The sequence below is a fragment of the Petaurus breviceps genome, unplaced genomic scaffold (assembly GCF_028583685.1).
Source record: "Petaurus breviceps papuanus isolate PSGF00001 unplaced genomic scaffold, PetGlider_PUasm1.0 90617, whole genome shotgun sequence".
In the NCBI taxonomy this organism is placed as follows: domain Eukaryota; kingdom Metazoa; phylum Chordata; class Mammalia; order Diprotodontia; family Petauridae; genus Petaurus; species Petaurus breviceps.
Window position 1 is genome coordinate 5,948,830 of NW_027187287.1, and position 24,193 is coordinate 5,973,022.

General features: G+C 39.1%; 1 protein-coding gene and 1 pseudogene across 3 annotated transcripts in view; one reads left to right on the plus strand and one right to left on the minus strand.

Annotated features, from left to right (window-relative positions):
- Nucleotides 1-8,201, minus strand: part of MGAT1 (alpha-1,3-mannosyl-glycoprotein 2-beta-N-acetylglucosaminyltransferase) — a 23,682-nt gene extending 15,481 nt beyond the window's left edge. The window contains exons 1-2 of one of the 3 annotated variants that reach the window (XM_069064120.1): nucleotides 8,056-8,201; nucleotides 5,384-5,872 (exon numbers count right to left, since the gene is read on the minus strand). The gene's annotated coding sequence lies outside the window, so the exon portion shown is untranslated. The other 2 variants (XM_069064119.1, XM_069064118.1) reach the window with 2 other exon arrangements.
- Nucleotides 7,934-23,184, plus strand: LOC138142969 (serine/arginine-rich splicing factor 7 pseudogene; annotated as a pseudogene).
- Nucleotides 23,185-24,193: the final 1,009 nt, after the last annotated feature.

Consider the following 24,193-nt stretch of genomic DNA (forward strand, 5'->3'; position numbering starts at 1 on the left):
GGGCAATGAGGCAACAGTGGATAGAGTGCTGGGCCTGCAGTCAGGAACTCATTTTTCTGAGTCCAAATCTAGCCTCAGTCATTTACTAGTTGTGTGACACCAGGCAAGTCACTTATCCCAGTTTACCTCAGTTTGCTCATCTGTAAAATAAGCTGGATAAAGAAATGACAAACCACTCTAGTATCTTTGCCAAGAAAACACTAAATGGGGCCTCAAAGAGTCAGACACAACTGAACATAGAGTGGATATTGCTTTTTTTCTTTAAATCTCTAATGCCTGGCAAAATTCCTTCACATCTTTGAAATGAACTGAACTGTAGTGAGTTTCTTCACCTCTACCTTCTCATAACCTCCAAATTCTGCTCCAATCCCATGACCTATGTAAGATTGCTAACATTTCTATTTCTAAACATCTGAACCCCTGGGCTGCTACCAGAAGGCATGTAGCCTGTCTGGTATTTACAATTCACTTCCCCTCCACCATTCAGTAACCTAACTAATGCTCCCTCTTCTCCTTCATCCCCCTCATATTTCCAGATTTAGGCTGCATACCCCTCATGTTCTGCTTCTCAATCCAGACCCTTTCTCTCCTGTAACCGAAGAATTTTGCCTTTTCATTACTCTATCTCTAGTTTCTCTCTTCTCAAACCTGTATGCTATTCTCCCACTGTAACTCAAGAGGTTTTGTTTCCCATTCTCTGTGTCTGGAATTTAAAACCAATGACCCAAAGGATAGGATTAAATTAAACTGAAATCAACAAATATTTACTTCATACTTACCATGTGCTAGGCATTAGGGGGTACAAACATAAAAACAAAAGTCTCTACCTTTAAGGAATTTACATTCTACTAGCGAGATAAAGTATATGCACAAATAAGTAGAAAGCAAGAAAAACTGAAGCATGGGAGACCACTAGCACACTGTGAAATCAGGGAATGCTTTCAAGAGATGGTATCTGAGTGAATTCTTAAAGGAATACAGAAATTCTTAAAAGTGGAGATGTGGAGGAAGTGCATCCAGGCACAGAAACCAGTGTTAAGAGATGGAGTATTGAGTTTTAAAAAACTGCTAGTAATTTAGTTTAGCCAGAATGTAGAGTTGGTGATGAGGAGAATGAAATAGAGCTGGAAAAGTAGGCAGGAAGAAGATTGAGAAGGATTTTAAATGATACTATATCCTTAAAACTTAGCTGCTTCATCCATTGTCTCCTTCCCTCTGGAGTCACAGAATTATTTCTGTTCTTCATTAAGCTAATCCTTGTACCTCTACCCTTCATTCTATTTGTGCCTGCCTATTCCAGAAACTTCTTCAGTAGTCATTCCCTCTCTCATATACACCTTCTACCTCTTTCTCTTTGCTGGCTCCTTCCCCTCTATTTACAAATATGCCCAGGTCTCCCCAATTCTATGAAAACTTTTCCTTTTGGGGAGGCTAGGTGGTGCAGTGAATAGAACACTGGCCCTGGAGTCAGGAGGACCTGAATTCAAATCCGTCCTCAGATGCTTAACAAAAAAAACTAGCCGTGTGACCTTGGGCAAGTCACTTAACGCCAATTGCCTTCCAAAAAGCAAAAACAAACTTTTCCTTTGATCCTACTACCCCCATCTAGCTACCAGCCCATCCCTTTTCTGCCATTCATTGCTAAACTTCTGGGGAAAAGTTGTCTTTGCCTCATTTTTCTACTTATGACTATGGAAGCATACTGAGCCCTAGTCACCCCCCTTCTCTCTTTAGGGTATATAATACAAAATAATATTAGGATAATCTTTTAGTCTAACGTCCTTGCTCCAATCATAATGAAAAATCTTATCAGTCTTTTTCAAGTTCCAAAAATGTTCTGCACTGAAGACTTTTTACATCATTCTTATTGAGGGCTTAACCAGTTTTTACCAGGAAAGGCCAGATAATCCTGGAAGTAATTAGGTCAATGGTCAACTAAGAGAAAAGAGAAGTCTTTGATTAATTCGGTTAACAGAAGTAGCTCTAGTTCACCTTTTATCAGGCAGAAGGAAGAACTCTTGGAGGAATGATTAAAGGCAGATTGAATGGTTTTAGGAAATAATTTTCCAGGGTGTACAGATTGTTTTATTTGATAAAGCAAAATGTTAGCTGCACTTTCACCTGAGCTCTGAAAATATGTTTTATCTCACTGAGCAACTGTATCTCTGGGAATTCTATAAACAGTAACTTCAAAATGGCTTAAGAGCTTTTCAAAGGCAAGATGGATTTAATTGTCTTTCTAGATTTTCTCCCTCTCTAAGCAGAAATTCTTAAAATTAGAATATTTTAATTAATAAATTAATCTCTAGAAAACTTGTGGCCAAAACACAGTATATGGTATTTTTTTTTTCCCACCACCTCCTCTTTGTCCCCAGTGGAGACAGCCCAGGACCCTGACCTGAAGAACCATGGGAATACCAATGTTCCCTATACCTCCAATGCCACTTCCAGCCTGGACACCACAACCAATCATCACTGAAAGAGTACAATCACTATCAAGAAGGGGCCTACCAACCACTGACCAGCTGCCACCAAAAGTCCAGCACCTCCAGACTACTGATTCTATTTCCAGCCCAGCCCTCAAAGCCATCATCACAGGAAGCAATCTTTGTGGAGATGTGACCAGGAAACTGCTTTTGTTAGCACTGTACTACAACTCCTACCTCCTTCAGCAGCCGCAGCTACTGAAAACCCAGAAAATAAAATTTGTGCCACCTAAGTTCTTAGCACTGTCAAGGGTTCAACAACAGAAAGGGATATGATTTTCTCCATTTAAGTGACATTGAAAAAGTTACACTAATAACTTCTTTACTTCTGTATTATCAGGTCTATGGAGCTTTTTCATGTGACTTGCAACTGGAAATACCTATATGTATTGTTTTCCCTATTAGAATGTGAACTCTTTGGCACACTTTTATATTTGTAACCCCAGATCTTAACATAGTGCTTTGCATAGAGTAAGTGCTTACTAAGTGCTTTTTCATTCACTTACTCAGTCACTTCAAACATGCAATCTGGCTTTCACTTCCACCAGACTGATGAAATCACTCTGTAAAGTCACCAATGACTTCATAATCTCCAAATCCAGAAATGTTTTGTTATTTTCCATTCACACCCTCCTTATTCTCTCTGCAGCTTTTGAGAGAACTGACCACCAGGAATAAAAGATAGTTATTCCTTCCTCAAATTCAGAGATATTCTCCTCGTTTTTCTCTTAACTCTCTAATAGCTCTTTCTCTATCACTTTCCCAGCCCTTCAATACCTTCCCCAAAGATCAGTCCAAAGTCCTCCTCTCTTTGTATACCCTTCCCCAGTCAATCTCATTAACTCCCACAGACAGCTTCAATGTCCATGCAGCTTATTCCTGAATGTACAGATTCCTGACCTCTTTTGAACTCTAAACCTACTTCTCCAACTGCATACAAGACAGCTCCATAAGAATATCCCACTGACACCTCAAATTTAATATTACCACAAATTGAGTTTTCTTTCCTCCCAAACCTGCTTTTTATAATTTATTTCTCGGCCTCAGACACTTAACACACAAAAACTGGCCATGTGACCTTGGGCAAGTCACTTAATCCCAATTGCCCCTCCAAAAGGCAAAAAAAACCACCTTATTTTTTCCTGCTGTACCACCATTCACCCTATAGCCCCTGTTCAAAACCTTATGTTAATCTTGACTTTTCTCTCTCTTAATTCTAGTTACTAAGTTATCAAGTCCTACTGGTTTCACCTCTACATCATCTCTCATATCTGAACTCTCCTCTCTATTCCCACTGCCTAGTACAGACAGGCTTTACTGCAATAGCCTTTTAAGAGGTATTACTGATGCTATCCTCTCTTCTTTGGTACCCATTATTCATAGCATTGCCTGAATAATCTCTTTTAAATATCTTCAGCAGGCCCCTAACAAATAAAAATTAAACTCTTGCCCTAGAGTTCTCACACATCAGATATCATAGTTTAATAAAGTATTTAATAAGTGTCCACTGAATGAAACAACTAGTTGAGTTAAAGTGTACAAAGCTGTAAAGCTTTTGTATTATATATCATCAGTTTTCCAATATCCTGATACCCACTAAATCATGCTGAATATATTGCCTCCCAATCTGATCTGACTTTATCTCCCCCTCCCCCATAAGGTATCATCTAATAAACGAACAGAAGAAAGCTATCATCAATTAATATTATATAGTTACTAAATTCAAATTTTGAGGACCTATTCATACAATAGAGAAGACAACTGTTTCTAAATCCAACAGATTCCAGGGTTTATTCAGAAATAGGAAGAGTCAAATCCAATACAGGCTTTTAATTATAGGATAACCTCCAAAATGTTAAAGTAACCACACACAAACAAGTCTTTGAAAATTCAGATTTCTTCTCTAAGAATTCAACACAGTGTCATATTTACTAGAGGGATAATGAAAGGACATATCATTTCATTTTATAGGGAACTCCAAGGTGAGATAACTTTCTTTACCAATGCAGGTCAGTACTTTGTCTGCAACTCAGTCTTAGTTGCCTAAAGCACAATGGAGTTAAGTGACTTGTCCAGTGTCACATTATGTGTCAGAGGAAGGCCTTGAACCCAGATCTTTCTACATTCCTTGCCACCAATTCCACATTGCCTCTCCTCACATTTATTAATAACAATACATTTGTATATGAATTTTTAGTTATTAAAGTGCTCCATGAGGCCAGGGGGACAGGTATGGTTGGTCTCACTGCATAGATAATATAAACTAGTTTTAGAAGTTAAGCAACTTGCCTACAGTCATAAAACTGGTTATGATGAGAATGGTAGAAGATGTATATCCTGACTCCTAGTGGAGGGTCCTGATCTTTCCACCATACCAGGACACTACTTCTCAAGTTTAGAATCCACAGAGGGAAGGACCTGTAGTTGACCTTCTAAACTCAGTGCCACACAATCATACTTTTTCAAAAATATGTTTCTCCTTCTATTAAACATATCTAGAAACAGCTCCTGAATTTTCAAGTCTCATTCTAAAGTAGTGGTAGTAGAATTCCTAAGACTTCTTGCCTAAATCTTTCCCACTACCCATTCTCACCTTGTCCTGAATGTAGTATAAAATGGGACTCAATTTTTCTTCACTTTTACATAGTTGCTCTTCTGCCTGAGTGGAAGGGGAAATTAAAGAAATGGGATATACTAGAGAACTGGAAACCACTTTCTAATTATATCCATTCTGTACAAAGCTAAAGGTTAACCAGTAACATAGGAGGTATGACCCCTTCAGGCAGTCTTATACCAGTACAAAGTCCTCACTCAGACTTCTACACCCAATGTACGCAGACACTTCTTTAGAACCAGGGACATCAAGACCCCACGAGGAAAAGGAGACAGCATCTTACCACTCTTTTCTTCTCTCAGTGGCACACCTTTCCAATGGGCATCACCAATCCCATTTCAAAGCTTTAGATGAAAGCCCCAAATCCAGACTCACAAAAATAAAGTGCAGTTCCCTCTCCTTTGGTCTTCGGTCAAAGTCCAGAGAGCAGAGGAATGCAAAGTGTGTAGTGGAGAGAGGGCAAATAGGATTGTCCCAGTAGGGAGGGGAAAAGGGAAGGGAGGGGCTTAGGGATGAAGGGGTGTATCCAAGCCCCTTCCCCCAACCTCTGGTTTCAGTGTCTTTCCCAGAGGTCAGTATTATGAGTTCAACAGGCATCTTAAATTTTTTGTCCAGTGAGTTGATGGTATTGAGGCATTATCCCATCTCCTATTCCAGAGCAAGGGTATCTTCTGTTGGATGAAGAATGATCTCTGTCTTCTTCCCAGGGGCATCAGAAGAGGTAGGCTTCGGAGCTAGCACACATTAAAGAGCTGATATAGCTTGCTGACACCTGTGGGGCATTTAAACAAGATCAGGCTCCTCTTCTTGTTCCAAAGCTTAACTAGGACAAATTATCAAGGCACATATTTCCTACATCCCTACCTCCACCTCTCCCCATTCCCTAGAATATTACTGTACAATTACACAAAATTCCTGTTTGTTTTTTTTCCCAACAGTCAGTTGGGAAAAACTGTTGTTAGCTCAGCTGGTAGCTAGATGGTGAAGTGGATAGAGCTCAGGACCTGAAGGTAAGAAGACCTCAGTTCAAATCCCATCCCTGAAACTTTCTAACCAGATGACCATGGGCAAATCATTCAACCCATTTGACTCAGTTTCCTCATCTGTGAAATAGGGATAACAGCACTGACGTTCCAGGGTTGCTGTGAGGTTCAAATAAAAGAATAATTGCAAAGTGTGCCTTTAGCACAGTGCCTGACAGATAGTTCTATATGTTAACTATGATTATTATTTTTATTCAAACACTTTAAGGAAACTAAGGTCTCACCTCTATGTTAGCTAGGTTACTTCTGGGAGACACTGTTACCTAGTCACAGACTACAAACTAAAATAACAAATATTTATTAAGTATACAATGAATATCATTTTATGACTATCTGGTTCAGATTAAAAAAGGGACTGACCAGTATAATCTATCACTAGAAAAAGAGGTAGTAGATTAGAAATCAAATGGCTCAAATCCTAGCTTTGCCATTTATTTGCTTATGGGACCTTAAACAGTCACTTAAATCTGGTTCTCAGTTTCCTCATTTTTAAAATAAGAGGGTCAGTTTAGCTGTCCTCAATAGTCCAATGGCACTATGTGACACTCTAAAATCCAGTTCTAAAAATCTATAATCCTATAATACTATCCAATATAGGTTTCTCTTCTCATTTTTTCCTGCCTGCTTTCCTCAGGATCATCCATTTAAAGATAGACACCTCAGCTGTCATGTATGAAATCTGATACTTCAAAAGTCACAAATGAGGAAAACTGAGATTCAAAGAAGTTCTGACATGCCCAAAGTCCAACAGGTAGTTAAGTGGCTTCAGTTTTTGGGGATACAAGGAAGCTCCTGTAATCTCCAAAAGGAGAACTGGGATCAAATCCTGGCTCTGTCAATGGCTACTTTTGTGACCTAAGCCATCAGTTCATCTTTCCCAGCTTGTTTCCTCTTAAGCTCTTTAGTCAGTGTAGTACAATGTTACAAGTCTTATATTTGGAATCAGAGGGCCCAGGTTCAACACCTGTGGGACTATGGGTAAATCACTTTTACTGGGATTGTTTCCTAATAAATAAAATTAGGTCGGGCTAAGTAAGTTGTGCCATCCCTTGATTCATTCACTGAACAAAGCAACTAAATCTAAAATCTAAGATAATATGGCCTTCAACATCCCTCCCAGTTCTAACATTCTAGGACTGGGGAAGAATATGGTTACCTCTATTCGAATAATTCAATCCCTTCCAGTGGGATAATACCTTCTGATATCTCCTTTGGATGTTTATGTCAACACTTTTTTCCTGTGACACAGTGCTCGTTTCCCTTCATATATAACTTCAGTCTGAGTTTATTTCTCCTTCACTCTCCCTTTAAGATTATAAGGAAACCCTTACTCTCTCGCCAACCTAGGCCCAAAAAAGTCTTTCTGTGACACTATCCCAGGCACCTTTTCTCTTATTATATACACTAATTTCACCTCCCCTCCCCAGCTGTCATTTCCTTTTAATATCTAACTTTTTACATGTCACTCTTATGATATAACTCCTTCACCTATTATATGTTATAAATGATTCTTTCCATGTATATATGCATATAGTTACATATTTGCTCCCATTTGCCCCTCCAGTGATCAAAACCCCAGCCCTCAGATACACAATGCCCAATTATCTCCCCACATCGGATCATTACCTGGTCCCTGCCCCTCCCCTAGCTCCAAGCCAGGCTCTCAGGCCCCTCGGGATCTTCTTAAGCTCCGGGTCCTGGCCCCTCCAATCCCGGCCCGTGGCCCCCGGCCACCCCTCCCCGCCCCCCCAAGAGGCCCTGCCCTCGCCTTCCTCTCCCCCTCCCACCATGCTCCACCGCCACTTCCGCCTGGGTCCGCCGGAAGTGAATCCAGGGCGACTGCAGCGGCCCGGAGCCCCGCCTCTTCGTGTTCCCCTCGGTCCGGACTCCGACAGGCTAGTAGCTGACTGACCTTCCCCATCTCCTCTCAGGGCCTGGGAGTGGGGTGTGGGGAGCGGGAAGTGAGGAAGTGGGGAGTGGGAGGCAGAGAGTGGGAAGTGGGGAAGAGAAAGCGGGGTCTAAGAAGTTGGCGGGAGGCAGCAAGAAAGCAAAGGGCCGAGAGCGTAAACTACTGCGCAAGTCCGACCGGGTTTGAAAAGGAGCGCATGCGCTCCCCCCTCCCCCCCGAAAAACCGAGGGAGGTTGGGGTGACGAATGGGACTGTTAGGCCAAATGAGGGGTTTATGGAAGAGCGCATGCGTGAGTCTTTGCAGCTGTGGTGTGAACGGGGTGTTGTGGCTCTGTGGTGGTCGGCTTTTTTTTTTTTTTCATACTTTTAAAGAGTTTTCCTTTTCTTGTGAACTTAAGTAGCGGCCCGCAAATTTCCCAGGAATCCTTTCTGACTTCATTTCGTTTCCTTCCCCGGGTTTCACTGTAGGAATCTTTTTATTTTTTTTTAGTTGAACAATTTACACCAGTAAATGAATTTGCCTGTTACAGGAAATCTGAATGGCTTTTTTGGGGGGGGGGGGGGGGGGGGGGGGGTGAAGGGAAGGTCTTAGATGTGATCTTAGATGAATGGCTCAAACTTTTTGTTGTTTTTTGCTTTTTCTCGTAAGGGTGACTTTAATTTAAAAAAAAAATAATACCTGCTAAGGGAGAGAGAACTTGTGGTTATTTAACTTACTCTTTGAATGGGCGCCTGCCTACTTGCCCTTTGAGTATAGATGAGTGTAGGAATCTGGATCATATGATAAAACCACCACATCCTTCTACCCCAGGAAGGAGGAAACAGGCCCTACAGAGGCACATAATTTTAGGCAGAACAAGCGCTAAAAGGCAATTTCAGGAGCCCAGAACGGCGTTTTTTTCCTAAAGTATGTATGTATTTTCTTGTTCTGCCAACTTCCGTTTGCATCAGTTCTTATAAGCCTGGGGTGGGGAACCTTCAGCCTCTAGGCCATATGTGACCTTCCTGGTCATTGGGTGCAGCCTTTTGACTCAGTCCAAGTTTTACGCAACAAATCCTTTTTATTAAGGGGATTTGTCCTGTGAAGTTTGGATTCAGTCAAAGGGCTGTACTTGAGCACCTAGAGGGCCACAAGTGACCTTGAGGCCGAAGGTTCCCCTTCCCATAATAGGGCTTTCCCTAAGCTTGTCTTTACTCAGTCATCATCTCTTACAGCACAATAGTATTCCATTACATTCATATACCACTTAGCCAGTCTTCAGTCAATAGGTATCTACTTTCTTTCCAGTTCTTTACTACTACAAAAAGTGCTGCTAGAAATATTTTGGTGTATATAGGGACTTCCTTTCATTAGTGACCCCTAAGGTGGGGTATACACTTTATAGTGAAATCTCTTGAGTCAGTTAATCAATAAGAAAGCATTTATTAAACACGTACTTGCAATGTTAAGTGCTGGGTATACAAAGAAGGGTGAAAACATCGCCTCTGCATACAAGATGGAGGACTACATGTAAAGACCAAGGTGCATGCAAGCTATAGAGTAGATAGGAGGTTAAGGCATTAATAACTGGGGAAGTAGAGGGGGACGGGAAATCTATTCCTCCCAAAGGTGGTTTGAGCTGAATCTTGTAGTAAGACAGAGAAACTTCAGTCAAAAGTGAGGAGAGAACATTTCAGGCTTTTAGGACAGCCACAGAGAGACAGGAGATGAAGGGTTGTGTGAAAGGAACGGCATGAATGTCAGCACAGCTGTATTGTAGAGGGTGTGAAGAGAAGTAAGGTGGAAAAGTAGAAAAGAGCCAAGTTAGAGGAGGTTTTTTTTGGTTTGTTTTTATTTTTGATTCCAGCAGTAATAGGGAGCCACTGGAGTTTATTGAGTGTAGAGGACAGGTAGCATGATCAGACCTAGTTTCTAGGTTACCTGGAAATTTGGCTGCTGAGTGGAGAATGATTTTGGAGACTTGAGACAGGAAGACCAATGGGAAGGCTATTGAAGTACAGGTGAAAGGTGCTGAGAGCTTGAATCAGTGGTGGCCACGAGAATGAAAAGAAGAGACGTGTTGTGAGGATAGAAACAGCAAGGTTTGGTGGTTAATTGAATATATGGATATGAGTGAGAGCAAGTCAAAGGTTGTGTACATTTTACAGACTGTGATGGTAGAAAGCCCATATCTATGTCATTCCTCTGTTCAGGAAACTAGTGCTTCCCTCTTGGCTAGTAAGTAAAATAAAGATTCCTGGCTTTTGAAGCCCTTCAGAACGAATAGCTTTTCAAGTTTATATTGCACATATATTAGGAGTATTATCTCCTAGGGTACCTGCTGCATAGGTTTGGCTAGTGTCTTCTAAGGCCCTGCCATTTAGGCTAGCTTTTCCTAAGCTCTTACCCAATAGGCAGCTAGGCCTGGTGGATAGAGCTCTGAACTTGGAGCCAAGAAGACTTGACACTAGCTATATGACCCTAGACAAGTCACTTAACTGTCTCAGTTTCCTCATCTGTAAAATGAGTTAGAGAAGGAAATGGCAAACAGCAAACTGCTCTAGTAGCAAAATGGAGTCACAAAGAGTCAGATGTGACTGAAACGATTGAACAGCAACCATCCAATAAATGTTACGCTAGTTTTTCCTTAAAAGATAATTAAAACTTAGATTTTTAGATTTCTTTTAGAAATTTAAATAGATTTTTCATTTAATTTAAATAATTAATTTTAAATAAATTTTAAAAATCTTAAATTTTTTTTCATTGGCCCAGGAGATGAAGAGTTGAACCATTGAGAGTCAAGGAGCTCCTTCCCTAGACTTGAAACCAATGGATCACAAAGGCCCAGATAGAGGCAGGAATCAGTGCTGTGTGTTTGTTGAATATCTTTTTCCACACTATGTTTAAGTAAACTTTTTTTTTTAATTATTAGGTGATCTGCTAGATGACTCATATCTTTTTAGTCCTCAACCTGAACCACTGGACCTGAGGCCTGGCTTACAATAGCCCCTAAGGCTACTTTCCTTAAGGCAGTATAGACTTTCAAAGAGAAGATAAATCATTAGATTGATTTCAGAAGATGTAGATTTTGTGCTAATCCAGTGATTAAAACCTGGAGAGAGATTTTTGAGGGGAGGGTAGAAGGAGGAGGAATATACCAGACTTGGAGAGTATCACATGTCAAGGCTTTTTAATGTATTTTTAGGCAAGGGACCCAGGCTATCTAGAGCAAAACATTGGTGGGGGGTGGGGGGGAACTGATGACAAGGTGGGGAGATGGGTTTGACAGGGCTAATATTTTATTTAGCAGCATTTCCCTGAAATCTCCCTTCCTTCTCTTCCCCCCCACAACATAGGGTAAGCCCAAACCCCTTCTCTTCCTTCCTTTGTCATTTTTTAATTAAGTCATTTGTTAATTCTGGCACTTCACGACCATATTGTCCATGGGTTTTCTTAGCAAAGATACTGGAGTGACTTTCCATTTCCTTTTCCAGTGGATTAAGGCAAGCAGAGGTTAAGTGATTTGCCCAAAACCACACAAATAGTAAGTCTGAAGTCAGATTTGTACTTAGGTCTTCCTGACTCCAGCCTAGATGACTGTCCTTGTCAAGGATTAGCTTTCCCTAAAAGGAGTCAAAGTTGTCCCTAGAACCTGATTGGCCCTGACTTCTTGGTGTTCACCTAAAGGCATAAAATGCTCTAGCCATTAGCCCCTTCTGATTTGGTGTATTTCTAAAGACCTCATGAATTACATATGAATCACCACATCCTGCCTTGATGAACAGTTGTGTTTCTATATGGAGTTGCGGGAGGTGGGGATGACCATGTTCCCCTAAGCTAGTGCCACTGTATCCTTGCTGTGTTGGGCAAAGTAAACCTTTTAAGTAGAGTCGTGAAATAATGAAAGTCTTGTTTAAGATTACTATGTCAACAGTATTCAAGATAAATTGAAGTCAGAAGAAACTGGAGTCAGGGAGATCAACTGTTATTGCTGTTATAATAGTCATATTATGAGATGGTAAGTTTCAGATCTGTTATAGAATTTCAGAGTTGGAAGAGACCTAAACAGCCATTTTAGTCCAAACCATGCCCCTAAAAAGAATGTCCACTCCAACACATCCAATACATGATCATCTAGCTTTTACTTGACCCCCAGAAAGGAAAAATCCCCTACTTTTCAGGGAGTCCATTCTACTTTTGAACTGATCTGAATTTCCCTTTTTGCAGTTTCTACCCATTGTTCCAAAATCTGCTCCTTGGGACCACAAGTCTGATCCCTCTTGCACATGACTTATTAAGTATTTTTAAACAACTATATTCTCCCTCATCTTCAGGCTAAGCATCCTCATTTCCTGCAGCAGACTCTTATATGGCATGAATTTAAAGCCTTTTACTATTCTGATTGCATTCTCCTGGACATCCTCAATTTACCAATTCTCCAAACATGGTGCTAACAACTAAACACAATGATCTAGATGTGGAGCAGAGTCCGAGTGGAGTTCTCTCACAGTTTATCACATCCTTATTCTTAGAAGCTACATCTCTCTTCCTGCATTAGTTTTCTTGGTTGCCATGTCATATTATTGAGTCACTGAATTCATGCCCAGAGTTTTTAAAAGTAAAACTTATCTAACCACACCTTCCCATCTATACTTGTGACAATGATTTTTTTAAATAAGTCTAAATTTTTGCATTTATCCATATTAACCTTCATCTTATTAGATTCAGCCCCATGTTCTAACCTGTCAAGAACCATTATAGTGTCTGAATCTGACATCTCTCCCAACTTTATGTCATCTGCAGATTTCTTCTGTTTCTGCTGTGAGCTAGGTCTCCTAAGGCCTCATAAGATACAACATCATCTCCTTGTCACCAAGTCCAGGGAGGACTTGAACAATCTAATTATGTATGTCCCAGAATGAACTTCTTTCTGACCACTGATATTTCACATAGACTTACTCACTCTGTGCTTAACACACTTTTACTTCCTTATACCCTTTCCATTCTAGTGATTTTAAAACCCAGCTGCAGATAATAAACTTGTTCTCCATTCCCAGCTGTCTGTTCTCAACTCCCATCTACCAGAACCCTAATCCCATAGTGTTTAACTCCAGATCTTCCCACCCCTTCTATACCTACTAGAATACCTGCTCTATAATTAGCAACCTTCCTTTAGCAGCTAGGTGGTCCATTGGATAAAGCACGGGTCTGCAAGTCAGGAAAGCCTGAGTTCAAATCCAGTTTCAGACACCTACTAGTTGTGTGATGCTAGGCAAATCAGCTTCTCCTTTGTTTGCCTAAGTTTCCTCATCTGTAAAGTAGGGATAATAATAGCACCTACTTCCCAGAGTTCTTGTGAGGATAAAATGAGATGATACATGTAAAGTACTTTGCAAACCTTAAACTATTATATAAACACTAGCTATTGCCATTATTAGTGGTAGGAAAAATATCTGCCCTGAAGGGGAGGCTAGTTTTCTGTGTTTTTTTTTTTTTTGCTTTTTGGAGGGCAATTGGGGTTGTGACTTGCCCAAGGTCACAAGGCTAGTTTTTGTGTTAAGTGTCTGAGGCTGGATTTAAACTCAGGTCCTCCTGACTCCAGGGCTGGTGCTCTATTCACTGTGCCACCTAGCCGCCCCAAGGTGTCATTTTTAAACTTAAGGATTTAGCAGTAATTTGACAATAGTTTTTTGTTTTGTTTTAGGAAAAACTCCAGCAAATACATTCAAATAACCATTGTACTGCTATTTTTAAAGTATTATCAAATATCTAACTAAAGAGTTATTGCCTACTTGGAAGTCTTATTGTAAATCTTGTAAAAAAAAAGTGTCATTGTCAAACTTTCACTGTACTATGCAAATTTGAACACGGGTGACTATCTACTCAGTTATTTGAAAACTAGCTATTAGTGGTAAGATTAGAGCTTCCTCAAAGACTTGATTTGAGGAATATTCACTGAATATGAAGATTGAAGATATTTTAAAGATATAATACCATTCTGATCTTCAGGAGAATATAAGTTCTGGGTAAATATAAAGTATAGGAAAGAAGACAAGTCTGTTACAGCATTAACTGAGCTGCCTAAAACGTATATTCTCAAAAATTAATTAGTGGCCTCCTTCTTAGTTATTATCACACATACATCTACTACATAATAATTGTTGAATAGGTTTAAGGCCCTCCTGGTAAGAACAGAATGAACCAATAAAAATGTACAGGGCTCACTGGGGGGAAAGATCCTCTCTTCAGTAGCCATACAAACAGTATCAGGGGTAGTGTGGGGAGCAGATTGTTGTATCATTATGATAAACTCATCATTGAAAACATTATTTTTTCAGGAGGATATCCCAACATCAGGAGTGTGATACACTGAGTCCTGACCAGGATATACCTCGAAGGTAATGCAGGACTTGGAGGGGAGGGATTCAAAGAAACATGAGAAATTAATGGAAAGTCTCAGGGGACTTACCTTTTATTTTGTATGCCTTATTGTGCTGTAACAGTGTTAGAAATAATTAGCTCATTTTAAATCTATGGGGCAGAATAGTGGTCCCTAAGTCCATTTGCTTCCTTCCTATTCACATTTAGGGAGTTTAAATGAAAAGTTCTGATTTCAGTTATAGTCACTCAGAGTAACCACTTGGGAAAATTTCTCTCACCTAAGCTGATCCTCACAGTCACCTCTTAGAATCCCTTTTTAAAGCCTGCCTCAAGTGCCACTGTCTTACAAAAGCTTTTCCTGATTCCCCATAGTTGTGAGGGACTTCCATCCCAAAATTATCTTATGAATTTTGTATATTCCTAAATATGAATGCATCTCCCTTCCCTAGATTGTAGGGCCTCAAGATCAAGGACCTTTCACTTTCTTTGTGTCCTCAGTGTCCTACACTGACACAGAGCAAGTACTCAGTAAGTATTTGTTGATTAATTGCCATGCTCCTTGAACATACAATCTCTTGCATCTCAAATATTTGCAGAGGTTGGACAGGCAGTATGGCAACTCTGAAGTGTCTTAATACCATCCCACCAAAGAGGAGGAGAAAAGTCCTGATTCAGGGAGCAGTAATGAAAAAGCAGTACTTTTGGAAGGGATCATAGCAGACAGAGCCAAGAGATCTAGTGAATGAGTGGAGTGAGTAAAATTAGCAATATGTATATGCAAAAGGTGCCCTTCAGGTATGCAGAGTGGATATGGTTAATCAAAAACTGCAGTTTTGAAAAACAGACAAAAGCTAAAAAAATTGACCATGTACCTTACAAGGTTTTTCCTCAGAGAAACTTAACTTAGATCTGTCAGATCATAGTGAGAAAAAAATTGTGTTAAGCCTGCTGGATAATGGACAGAGGGGTGGAACCCTTCTCCCAAAACACAAAAGAGACTTGGAACAAGAGGTCAGGGCACATTACTTTGGGAACATCAGTAACAGAGTGTAGCCAAAAAGGCTAGGCTGATTTTTACTATAACCATGGACAAAATGCACATTTTATTGCTGGGGGAATTAATAGAGAACCCAGCCCAGCATAGGTTTTCCAGAAGCTAAAATTCACCATGCTAGCATCCAGAAAGGTAGATGGAGTTGGAGACTACTCTAAGGCTATGAAAAACTTAGTGCCTACCTCACCAATCTTTCCTGAGTCCATTCTAACTTTCCTCTGAATAGCAGTGACAATGAGTGCTTTGCTCTAATGAATGGTATTTAAATTCATATACTTACTTCCTATTAAAAAAAAAATCATGTGACAGAAGTTCCAAAGTTTCTTATGCAGTGTAATTTTAAATATTTGTCTTATAATAAAGTTCACAATAAAAAAAGGAAATTAAAATTTTTTACTTTATAATTTTCAAAAAGAAATATAAGTGATCTTTTAAGGACTTATATAAACCATTGTTCTCTTTTATAGATCCAGGAAAACACTTTACAATACATAATGATACTAAGGTTAGGTGGCTTGGGAGCCTCAATTATATACCTTGAGAGCACTGGGTATCAAAACCTTATTGCTACTTAATGGTTGAGGACTCCCTGACAATTAAATTCAATATCCTGTCTCAATTATAATTCTTTCTTTGAAGCAGGCTACCACTGATAAGTTCTGAGACTGATTTGTAAAATAAGGATAAAAATGGCACCTAGCTCATAGGATTATTGTAAGAATCCAATGAGATAACATGTGTGAGCATGCTCATGCAGGCTATGGGTTTGTTCACATGGGTCTGTCTAAATGTAGGTCACTGGGAGACTTGAATTAGTATCTCTGGCATCTTACCCAATGCTAGGTGGCACCTGAGTTCAAATCCAGCTTCACACACATAATATCTCTGAGACCCTGGGCAAATCACTTAACCTATGTCTGCCTCAATTTCCTCATCTATAAAATGAGGGTAATTATGGGACCTACTTTTAAAGGTATTTGTGAGGATAAGATGAGATACTTTGTAAAGTGCTTAGCAAACCTTAAAGAGCTATAGGATTGCTAACTATTGTCCTTCTTACCTTCTGGAGAACAGGAGATTGAGGCCACTAAGCTGACTGCTTAGTTCTCTGAGAGGAAGTCTTAGACTACAATTATAAGCATTAGATAGATGTTATCTGTCTATCTGTTGCAGCTTCTCCCCACCCCTGTAATTTGGGGGAAATAACTTCCTGTGTACAAGTTGTTTCTTTAGTTGTTATTTCTTAAAGAGGAAAGGGTATAGCCAAGGATGTGTTGGTAAATGTTTAACAACTGACTCTCTGAGAAATTTTTTTTTAAAGTTTAACCTGTGTTATTAACATTTTCTTGATCCTTTTCTTGAATGTATTCAGTCAACAAAATTGTAAACAGAGCCCTGGTTTTTAGCATTTGCTGATTTCTGAGGTGTAAATACTCACTTGACAATTTAAGATAGGTTAATAATATAATTTATATATAATAATATAATAATTTAAGATAGGTTCTCTCTAGCCTATCTGAACTTGCTTCAGCATGCCCTGGGGCTAACTTAAGTCCCAAGGCTTGGTTCCTTCCTACCAAATGGAAGTTGCTACAAAAGGCCATCAGAAATTGTGAATAGTGAATAAATTAATTTATCTTAGCAGGTAATAAACAGAAATCAAATAAATTATACAGATTAGAATATACCAGCTTATGTGCATAGTGAGTGAGTCCTCTTACTGGGAGACAAATAGCCCAGTGGTAGGGTAGGAAAAAGAAGGAGTCTGATCTCAACCAAGAGGAAATTCCCCCAAATCTCTAGAAAAACAAGCTAGAAATCGTGTTGGTAAAGCATGTTAAAGAACTAGCTCTTCTATAAAACCTACTTTTCCTTAAGTCTTTTCCCTCTTTCACCCCAAAGAGAACAAATGGAAGCATGTGTGTCTTCTCTCAAAGAAAAGAAAGAAAAAGATTCCTCTCCCCCAACCTCTCATTCCACTTCTGCCCCTCACATGCAACATCAATTCATCATCCTCCCCACGAAAAGAGTAGTGTCTTATGAAAATAATACAGGCTTGAATCCAAGTTTACATATGTTAAGCACTTTTATTTTTGCTATTTTTATATGCGCAGAACTCAGTTCTAGTCATGGACAAATAATAATTAACAATCATTGTGGCCAAGTTCTAACAACCAGCCAAAGTTAGCACTTGACAACTATCCTTGCTTGGAAAGACCAAAGTGTGTATACACACACCTAGTCCCGTAGGCCTGAACATTAAAAATAATAAAAGTGTGATCGTGACCTATGTGACACACAGGAACCTGGAAAGTATATTAAATAAGTGAAATTGAGAGTCTCAGACTTCCACTGGGTAATATGCCATCAACAGAAGTAAATCTTATAAAATTAGACCAATCCTACCTGCTTCAATTACCATCAGAATATTAGTGGTGAAAAATAGCTATAGAATGAAGGCAGTCTAAGAAATTGTATAGGCCGGGAAGGGAGTGGGAAGGAGGGAGTCCCAGGGGGACTTAAGCTTAGCTCTTTAGAGGGCACCCTGTTATTGAGAGTGTGGCAGGAATTGGAATTCTGAAATGAAGTCCTGTGCTGATCTATAAACTGTAACAATGAAGGGTGCAAGAAGGCATTTGCCACTTTTAATGGTCTACGGCTTTGTGGTACAAAAGCAAGCACTCCAAGAAGATTGTGGACACTTAAATTATAAGAGAACTTAGCTGTAATGGAATATATTCTACTGGCTGAAGACAGTGATGATAATTTCTTCATATAAGGAGTATGTTTAAAGGTGCTCCTGACTCTTACACGTTACCTAGAAATTATGAGTACCAGTAATCTTTGTAGTTAGTTAAACTTCTTATCTCTGGAAGGGTTTAGAAATAACATCCTTATAGTAATAAAACATTTCATTTAGTATACACAGGCCAATGTGTTAAGGAGCCACAAAACTTCTAAAGTAACCAAAGTGATATGGGAAAAAGTTTTTCAATGTATGTCTTCCCTGACAGAATTTTTTCTGACCAAAATTAAGATTTTAAGAGCAGGCTGCTCAAAGAAGCTTTAACTTGGGCAGTAATAAAAAGACAGCCTGGTTCTAGAACTAGAATGAAACCAACCCCTAAGACTACTATAGTTTTCTAAGTCGGCACTGCACTGATACCCAACATTGTTATATTTTAAGTTTTTATTGCTCATGTTTTCTCATTGCTCTCTTTACTACTCCCTTGTAATAGAAAAAATCATTTTTTAAAAAGAGCCAATAGACAAATTGACTGCCACTGTATACTACATTCCACATCTTTGTTCTCCACTTCTTTTCTGAGAGGAGGATGTATTTCATCTTCGGTTCACTAGAAGTGAAATAAGTAATTACAATTAGTCAGCATTCAGTGACCTTTTAGGGTTATTTTTCTTTATGTAGCACCTGAGGGTACTGTTTGTCACAAAGACACTTTTGTGTCGTTGTCTCCCCTTCCCCCCTCCCCCCATTGTTTAAGGGATTCTTTGGGCCCAGATTTTCTCTTCACTCCCAAATGATGGACTAGATTTTAGTAGTGAGAAGACATAACTAGTTCATTGCTAGGTGTTCTCTTCCTATATGCTTACTTACACGTTGTTTTCTGCTACAGTTGTCCAAATTTAAACACAGGTCTTCAGAATTCAAATCCAGTGCTCTTAACTTTAAATCTATTTGTGCATTGTGTGCTGAGAAGGACTTTATTTTATGATTATTTTGAGCTTGTCATTTACTAGTCTGTCTTGTATAAATACTAGTTATTTGATTTGTGGCTTCATTATCTGTTAATAAAGAGTGTGAAGTCAGAGGGTTGGGGGTTGAAATGTGATTTACTTAATTAGAATTATGAAAAGATTTCCACCGAACCCAAGGTAGCTAGGGTAGGAGAGAGGTTACACACATTTCCTTTTTATATCTTTAAATTTTTGCTTTTTATTTAACATCATGTATTATGCTTTTCTTTCTAACCAGAGAAAATTTCTAAAGGATCAAACACATATCCTTTTAAAATTACAGAATCATAAAACTTAAGAGATAGAAAGGAGCCTGGACTATAATTCCATTCAATTCAGTAAACATTGATTAAATACTTGCTATGTGTAAGTTCTTAGGATATAAAGATGAAAAATTACAGTTATGTGTCTTATGCAGTTTACAATCTAATGGAGCAGGGGAAGAATGCCAATAACTATGATAAAAAGAGAATGAGATAAATGCAGAGGAGACTTTCTAGATAGAAAAGTGCTACGAGAAACTGAAAGAGGGCAAGGTTATTTTCATCTCAGAGGGAAGTGAAAGAGAGAGCACCTAAATTAAGCTGTAAGGAAGAGAGATTTCAATAAATGGTAATGGAAAGAGACCGTTCCAGCATGGAGAATGGTATAAAAACAGAGATGAAGGGATAGAAGATAGTTCAAGAGTGGTCTCATTTGGCTAAAACATAAATAAATGAGAAAGACTAGTGGAAGGAGCACCGTGTTAATTGCAGGAGCCTCATCAATGGTGGGCCCCTCAGTCAGCTTGATGAAATTAAAGGGTGTAAACTTCTGTCTGAATATTCTATCCCAAGGAGGTAGGCATGAACCCTGTCCCTGTATTGAGAAGACTGAAGGAACCCCTCTGGTGGGCTCAGACTCTTGCAGACATGTCTCCCCTCACCATATAAAAACAACTCGTGGAAGGGGTTAGGTTTTCTTACTTCTAGCTTTCCCTCCCTTGGATTTCCAGGTCAGAGTTCTTCAAGGTGGGAGGGAATAATTTCTACCAGGAGCAAAAATGGTGGGAGAAACCCATGGAAAGCTCAAATGGGAATCTTTTAGACCTCCAGTTCCTAAATGTTTTCTTATGGTTTTCTGTTTTCTTTTCTTAGAATAAGTCAGAGATTGGAATTCCCCAGAATGGGATTTCTCAGCCTTGGAAATTATCTCCTGGATAATACTGAGCTTGAAAGTTCCCAAGTTTAAGAGCTCTTTAGGCACCAATCTCATAGAAATAATATTTCGTCTACATTGTGCCCCCTGAAGAAAGAAGAGAACTCCCAGTAGTTACTGTAACCCCCCAGTGGAGGCAAGCAGCACCTCAGTCAGACTAGGTTATTAGAAAGTGTAGTGAGCACAAAAGCCAAGCACCATGTCATGCTATGGGAGATATGGAGGAGAGACTAAAGTATATGTTGGCAACCTGGAAACTGGTGCTGGCAAAGGAGAATTAGAAAGAGCCTTTAGTTATTATGGTCCCTTAAGAACCGTATGGATTGCCAGAAATCCTCCAGGATTTGCCTTTGTGGAGTTTGAAGATCCAAGAGATGCAGAAGATGCAGTCCAAGGACTAGATGGAAAGGTGATTTGTGGTTCCCGTGTAAGAGTTGAATTGTCAACAGGCCTGCCTAGAAGATCTCGGTATGATAGACCACCTGCACGCTGCCCATTTGATCCTAATGACAGGTGTTATGAGTGTGGTGAGAAAGGTCATTATGCTTATGATTGTCATCGCTACAGCCGCCGAAGAAGAAGCAGGTCACGATCAAGATCTCACTCAAGATCCCGGGGGAGGAGATATTCTCGCTCCCGAAGCAGGAGCCGTGGAAGGAGGTCAAGATCTGCATCTCCTCGAAGACCAAGATCTGCCTCTCTGCATAGATCTAGATCTGCTTCAGTCAAGTCTCGATCAGGTTCTTTAAAAAGATCAAGATCATCCCGTTCAAGATCGAGATCCAGATCTCCATCAAGACCTAGAAGCAGCCAATCAAAGTCCAGATCACCATCTCCAAAGAGAAGCCACTCACCTTCTGGAAGTCCTCGAAGGAGTGCAAGTCCTGAAAGAATGGACTAAAATGGAAAAAAAATGCCTTTTAGGGAAAAAGTTATTTTGTTTATTATAAGAGATTTTGTGATGGCTGTTCATTGTAACCTAGAAGGATATTTGAATCCTCTAATAATCAGAATGGATCTGGATATTTTAAGAGTTCTGTAAACCTACATCAACAAAGTAGTATAAATTTTACATACACACATGTGCGTGCACACACACACATACACATATCCTTTGATCTGAAAACATGGGGATTTTCTTGTTAGCACATTAATAAAAATGTATTTCTGACTAGAGTGCTGATTTGTGATCACTACTGTTAACATATAATTTGGGCAAGTCTCAAGCCTAGAGAGCTTGTTAGGCCTTTTCAGGTTGAATAGCTAGATGTGACTAGAAGATGGTAAAAATGGTCACCTTTAGTGCATTAATGAAATCTTTTATACATTGAAAATCTGTCTTTTCCTACTATATAAATTTGGAAGTAGTTTTAGAGAGTTAAAAGAACCTTAATTTTTCACAATTGCCTGTCATAGTCTATATCAGAATCTTAAATCCTGAGTTACTACAATGTTAAATGCCCCTTGAAATTATCACCAGGGGACTATGATTTGTTAAACTAAGTTGGCATGACAATTTTAGAACATAAAGTGCTTTTGGAGTAATGTTGAAGAATCCATGAAAAGTAATATACAACAGCACAAATCTGAATTCTGGACAATTGTATTATGTAGTAGCAAATGTTTATGCAGCAGAACATTATTAGATAAGTGTTCATCAGGTGAAGTAGTACTTAAGAAGTGTTGGAAAAGTCACCATTTACCCAGGACTGCAATTATTTTTTTAAGTAATATATACATTTTAGTATTAAGTTGAATTTTTTAAAGTAGACCAAAAATAAGTGTATTTTTAGACTTGATTGGATTGAGGACAAAGATAAATGTAAACCATCTTTGCAAAGTGGTTCTTTTTCCAGATTAGGCACTGTTCATCTCCCACATCTATTCTTGTGCTAATTTTATGCCTTTCCACCAAAAGGGGGGATTTTGGAAGACCAGTGCAAAGTATTTAAAGATATTATCGATAAAAACAGTTCATACACCAACGGTACATTTAACTTGCTTCTTGCATCACTTCACAAATTTAAACTTTTAATAGAATCAGTAATGTTCCCCACAGTTTAAATACGTGTTATCAGAATATTCTCTCACTTAAAAGTGATCTTTTTATTTGAAAATAATTGTTTGCCAGTTCTAATTTTGGTACGTAAAGCTTAACTTTTGAGGGTCATGATTTTCCAGTCTGTGATACTGACATCTGCCATAAGTTTAAAATAGGTAGCAGGTCAATAATTTAAGTTTTTTAGTTTATTTTTGAATTTTTTGACATACCCAAGAATTTTTTTAATATGCTAAAGTTATTTAAAGAAACATTTTTGTTTGAGGGTTTGTTGGATGAGCAATGTGATTTGGTATAGAAGCCACTTAAAATTTTACCGGTTTATTTGTTGCATTTTATCAGCTTAACTGTTCTGTAGTATATTAAAGCAAAAGGCTCTAAAATAAATATTCAGAGATTAAAAAGCCACAAAAGAAAAAAGGAATTAACCCCAATCCCTGCAGCTGGAGGATTGGAACCATGTCAGTGGGTGTGTGCACAAGAGATTGCCAACCCTGTGTCCCAGTCCTGAGTTAACTCAGTGCAGGTCTTAAGTGCATGGGTGATACTTTGTTCAGTTGTCCCCAAAATGTATATACCTTTGAGAGAATCTAATGGGCTATTCGAATACTTTTGTTTCTTCCGTTGTTTGTGGGTTCCTGTGAGTTCTTTGCATCTTAAACGTTTTTTATGGTGAGTGAAATAAAGGTTTCTTTATACCCAGTACCAATATTGTACATTGAGTGCCTGTGTGAGATTGGGCAACCCAGTTTCCCATCTTTGAGTTATTTTAGCTCAAGCTATACCTAAACTTTAGAGATTTTCTTGGATAATTCCAGCTAGTGGGTTGGGAAATAATATGCTAAAAAGACCCTTTGAGGTCAGACTTTAATTCATGTGAACCTAGAGCACAATATGAGATGAGGCCAAATGAGTATTTCAGACTCCTATTACAATATGATGAGTTTATAATCTATTTAGTAGGAAGCCAATCATAACCTGATTAGATTTGCATTATGCCTAAAATTTAAGGCCTATAAGAAGTGAAGGAACTCAACAAATACCATACAAGATCTTCGGGATGATGTTTCCTTTTAAAAACAAAGCTATTGGGAGGGGAGAGGGAGGAGGGGGAAGAGAGGAGCCTGAAGGGTAAGGGAATACCTGACCAGTTTTTTGACATTGGATTGTAGGACTCCCCAAGAGGGGAAAGAGAAGAAAGACCACAGAACTCATGGTGCTAAAAAAAAAAAATTTCAGGTTCTTTCTGAAGAGGGGTAGAATGTTCAAGGAAGAAGCATCTGTCTTCTAAGGAAGACAGAGTAGTAACCTAATAAAGGGAATGAATGAAACGTTTATTAAGCACTGTATACAACGAACTGAGGGGCAGCTAGGTCGCAATAGACGTAGTGCTGGGCTTGGAGTTAGGAAGACTCCACTTTCTGAGTTCAAATCTGACCCCAGACACTAACTGTGTGACCCCTGGGCAATCATTTGACCCTGTTTGCCTCAGTTCCTCTTCTGTAAGATGAGCTGGAGAAGGGAAATGGCAAACTACTGCAGTATCTGCCAAGAAAACCCCTAACGGTCAAAAAGGTGAACAAGACAACTGAATGACAATGTAATACTAAGCACTGGGGATGAGGTAGAAAAATTTAGACAATCCTTGCTCTCAAGGAGCTCACATTCTAAAGGGGAAAGACAACAAATGGAATATTTCAGCTGAAATTTGCAT